We start from the raw sequence: 5,716 nt of genomic DNA on the forward strand, positions 1-5,716 counted from the left end.
TGTGGTCCTGGACTATGCAATGCTATAAAAAAAAAAAACCCATAAAGGCCGCAAGCCCGGTTTCATAGTAAAGACTTGCAACTACACCAGCAACCAATGTGGTCATGGACTACAGCATTGGGGTCATGGACCACAAGTTGTGGACGAAATCAATCTTTTGCAAGCTGTGCCTTGCCCTTAAGACGGTTGCCATACGCGACATACAAACAGATTCACCCGCGATTACAGTTTGGTATAGTGATTAGTTATCAATGCCGTATCTTTAGTTTTATCTATAGCTCCCATACATTCTTGATTAACGATTCTACTGCGAAAACCAGCCCAACTGCATGATATATGCTACACAATGTTTGAAGAATATTATAGATCACAGATGGGGGGGGGGGGCGTGTCCTGGGTGCCACCTTAGGGGGACGCCGCGCCGAATTGACCAAATCACTAATTCAGCATTGCGAATCATAAAATTTTGCAATAAGTTTGCCAAGTTAATTGTTAAGACTATTCCTGGCCATTTTGAATTTGCTCTTGTCGAACTACATGAATATAGTTATCTATAGTGTGCATGCAATTTGTTAAACAAACTTCAATATTTAAACATGATTTAATTATTTGTATTTAACATTGACCATCCATGTTGTGTCTGGAGACGTAAATCTCGGAGAATAGTGAAACATACCATTTTACATGATATCATTTAATGCAAGACATACATACGGATGAAATAATGAGCAGCAATATTTTGCAACAATCCAAGTCTGCAAGGCTGAACCCTCTTTACGCCCAAAGATAAAAGGTGAGTTTGAGTTCTTGATGCTTAAAGCCATTGTGTTTATGTAAACTGTGTGTTTGAATGTAACAAATTTGTTGAAACAATCGGACTACCGAAATGTCGAGGACCTGACAAAATAACGACATGAGGACGTACTTAAACGCCGCTATTTTTGGCAAGAGAACGTATACCGAAACGCCGGTATTTTCCGACTAGAGGCATATGCCTACTGTACAGACATTTTGCATATAGGTCTATTAATTCGGCATGATGAACACTTGAAATGTCTTTAGAAGAACGATGAAGTATCGGCATTTTGGACAAGAGGACCTACCGAAATTACGACATATTCGTCGACATGGTAGGTCCCATTAAAATGCCGATATTTCCGGCAACAATTCCCATGATTTGATTTGATTTGATTTGATTTGAGTTTATTTATGCATATCATTTACAGAGTCACAATATAAAAACAAGAATATAAAAAAGACAATAAAATTACATTTAAAATTACAATATACAATACAATTGCAGATATGCATAGGATAACCCTTTAAGCCCTAAAAAGGGCTTATTTCCAAAGGGGTCCTTTAAAGCTTTTAGACATTGCACTAATTTACATCAAAAATATCAAAAAAATAAATATGATAACATCAAAATCAAAAATTATTATTGCACAAGTTTTAAATCATAAAGCCAAATATGTGTACATCCACATCAAAACGATGCACCCACCGGCCGCCACACGTGTTCCACCTCACAAAACAGCCTGGAATGAACACCAGACCCACCCCAAAGCGGAGGCCACACCAAACCATCCCCAGTCACACAATTTAGGAATACAAAGGACATTCCCCAACTGTGACTCCGGGACAGCCCAAATCGACCCCACCCCGGAGACGAGCCCGGCATCCATTACCATAATGTGAAATGAGACACATGCAGCAGCCGACAAGCGCACCGCCCCGATACGGATGCACACATATTGCAGGCGTGTATGAAAAGGCAAGTCCACCATGATTAACTGGGGTTCAATGCCAGACCCCACCCCCACCAACCCGCACAACAAGAACACCCAAAAAGCACACCAACCTCCCTCCCCAGGTACATAGGGGAATTGCCTTTCCAGAATTTCACATCTACAAAGTAATATTTTGCAAAAGATACTCTTTAACAGCCTTCTTAAAGTTGACCCTATCAGTTATCTCCTTGATTGACTTAGGGAGATCAGCCCAATCATGAATGCTAGCTTGATAAAAGGAACCTGAGTTTGAGCTGTTGTTTTGTGTGTATAAAAATTATGCTGACTGGACCTAGTATTGTGGTTATGAACCTGGGATATTTTGGTGAATTTATAATCTAAATATGGTGGCCCTTGCCCATGGTTGATATTAAAAATATGATTAAGCCGCAGTTGTTTTGCCCTTTTGCAAATGTTCAAAATCCCCAAACCTTGGAAGTCCTTAACATCAATGTGATAAAAAGAGTCTTTACTTAGTATAAACCTAATAACCTTGTTCTGGGCACGCTGCAATTTTATACTTGTAGTTTTAGATACTCCCCCATACCAGGATGATATGGAGTAGTCAAATAGACACAAAATTAAAGCGGAGCAGAGTGTTTTTTTGATTCTTTGATCAAAAAAATTAGCCTGCCTATACAGGAATTTGAGTCTGGAGTTGACTTTTTTTATGATGTCAGAAGCCATCTGCTCTCCAGACAAAACATTGTCAATTTGAAGGCCTAAGTATTGCACTGATTTGGTGGCGGTAACAGTTTGCCCACAACTGGTGATTGAATAATCTTCATAACGCTTGATTTTGCGTTTAGTCCCGAAAAGGATTAATTCTGTCTTGCCCATGTGAAGTGACAGCTTGTTGTCAATGAGCCATTGATTACATTTTTCCAAGTTTTTACTAAGGAGTTTGGCAATCTTCTCAGGGCAAGTGTCAGAAACCATTAGGGCACTGTCATCAGCATATTGAAGCATAATACAATCAACAGCCATGGGCATGTCGTTAACATAGCATAAAAAAAGGAGAGGGCCCAAAATACTACCCTGAGGAACCCCACAGGTGAGCTTCTTGGGGGATGACTGAACATCGTTTACATTAACAACTTGGGATCTCTGAGACAAATAAGAATCAAACCAGGCAGTGGATTTAACCCCAAGTGCTTTTAACTTTTTACAAAGGATCTCATGGTTGACACTGTCAAAAGCTTTTTGAATGTCTAGCAAGACCATGCCGGTGTATTTTCCTTCGCCCATTTGATCTCTTATGTAGTCTTGAAGATATATTAAACATGTGTCAGTGGAATAACTCCCCCGGAACCCAGATTGGAATTTATACAAAAGATTTTTTTTCAGTTAGGTATTCATTCAACTGTTTAAAACTGCCCTCTCCAAGATTTTTGATGGAACAGACAAAATACTGACTGGCCTATAATTACCGACCTCAAGTCTGCTTTTTTTCTTGAAGAGAGGTTTGACTTTGGCTGATTTCATGTCAGTTGGAAAAACTTCATTTCTGATTGACAGATTAATAATGTGAGTTAAAGGACTCTTAATAGCGTCCGCTGCATCCTTCAAAAAACGAGCAGGAATGCCGTCAAGACCAGTGCTTTTGTTTACATCGAGCTTCAGGAGTTCTTGCAAAACAAAATCTTCACTTACTTCCTGGATTTGAAAAGAGTCACCTATAACATGATCATAGAACTTACAGAAACTTTCAGACTCAGGTTTAAAAGTACCGTTAGTCCTGGGAAGGTCTTCAACAAGTTTGGCGGCAACTTCTGTAAAAAAAGTGTTGAAGTGATTAGCAACATGTTTACTTTCATGAATTTTTGCACCATCTTTGTTCAGAACAATTTTACCAGATTCTTTCCTTTCTTGCTGTAGCCAAGTGTTTTTAAATTTTGCCAGAGTTTTTTGGATTGTTCCTGTTTTCAGCAATCTTATTGATCATAAAATCCTGCTTGACTTTTTTAACATCTCTTTGCACCTTGTTTCTTAATCTACAATAGTTAATATAAAACTCATTGACATGTTTATTGTTTCTAAACCTTTTCAGCCAAGAATCTCGTAAGATTATAAAATGCTAGTATTATTGGCATTAGAACCTTAATACACACCGGCTTAATACTTGCATTTTCGGCAAGAAGAACAAATCAAATGCCGATATTTTCGACAAGAGGACTTGGGAATGCCGTCATTTTCGTTAAAGAAGAGCCTATTAAAATTCAAGTATTGTAGACTAGAGGACCTATAGGTACTGAAATGTCGACATCTTTGTCAAGAGGACCTACCGAAAACAGGTATTTGCGTATCTCATGTTTTATAGTATTACCTAAGAGTATAAAATCTGTAATGTATTTTTATCAAGCCAACCATATTTTGGTTTTTGTTTCATTTTTCTAGGGGGATTGTCCCAACAAAATGACGTTACCGTCGAGAAAATGCAATGTATACGTCGCGTTAACTTTGATCTGCGGAGCAGTTGTAGCAATACAACATTTCAAGTTTAAGCACAGCACTCCAGTTATCCTTAAAATTACTCGAAGAACAGTTGAAGATGCTTCAAATAGTCCCATAGGTGAACCTCCTCATGAAGGTCCAGTGGCTCTTAAGGCAGTGGCGAACACTGTCAAGAAGCCATCTCACGCTGCACATGAATCGAAGCAGCTGTCTTCCAAAAGGGACTCTAATTCAGTTGACGAATTTGATCCACCAGAAGAGCCGGATTCATCTCAAGTGACACATTTGCATATTAAGAAAACATCTCGCACATCAACAACAAGGCCATCTCCTCAAAGATCATCTGGAGAGCCGAGTAGAACACCGGATCCATCAACTGAAAGAACAGACGAATCTACTCCAGTGTTGTATAGAACCACAATTTCCACGGAACCATCGGATACCACTGAACCCATTGTAAAATACCCGACCAACACTTTGATCACCTCACAATCTATAACAGAAATTCACACCACACAACTCATAGTGGAAACTACTGTACGATCCACAGGATCTACCACTTTTGCCACAGAAGGCTATCCCACGGAACTATTTATGGTAACAGCCACAACGCAAAAACCATCATCTCCATCGTCCTCAACACAAACCACTCAAGATCAAACATTTCTGGAAACTCAAACATATACACAACTAATCACCACACAACAAACCACAGATCACAATCACACTACCAGCTATCTTACACCATCTGAACCGGCATCCGAACCAGGATCCTTGTCTACGGGAGCAGTGATCGGCATAGCAGTGGGCACCTCCATGGTGGCAGTTGCGGCATATGGTACATCTGTGGCGTATTGCATATTTTGTATAAATGTGAAAGTGGCACCACAGAATTTGGATGGTTTGTCTGACTATATGGAAGAAGGTGATAAAGGAGGTGATAAGGAAGGTGGTGAGAAAGGTGGTAAAGGAGGTGATAAAACAGTAAAGGTAAATCGAAATAAGAACGATGATTTTACTGATTTAGTTACCGTGGTTAGCGAAACGTACTTTGCGGTGGTATCTGAAACACAAGCATGACAAGGAATGCAGGGAGGAGGAATATAATGGTATCTTGTTATAGGTTCTATACGTATGCACCGTTTCATAACTATGTGTGAAAACTTCCAGCACGCCTGATTTAGATACCATCGCGCTAAATTTCCTGGAGGTTGCAGGTTCGATCTCCGGAACAATCTGGCTTTCGCATTTTGCATCAGGTCTGAACCATGGATTTTCCAAGGTCCCAAGCGTGTGTCCCTTACGGATTAACCTAGGTAAACAAACAAACAAACACACAAACAAACATGATGCAGTCATGTCTAGAGTAGAATTCACCACGACCTTTGCAGGACTTAAACCCCATTAAAAGCTATTAAACCAAGATAACACTCATTGAAAACAGCTCAACTGATTAAATCATATCTTCTCTG

This window comes from Amphiura filiformis, chromosome 17, assembly GCF_039555335.1.
Source record: "Amphiura filiformis chromosome 17, Afil_fr2py, whole genome shotgun sequence".
NCBI lineage: Eukaryota > Metazoa > Echinodermata > Ophiuroidea > Amphilepidida > Amphiuridae > Amphiura > Amphiura filiformis.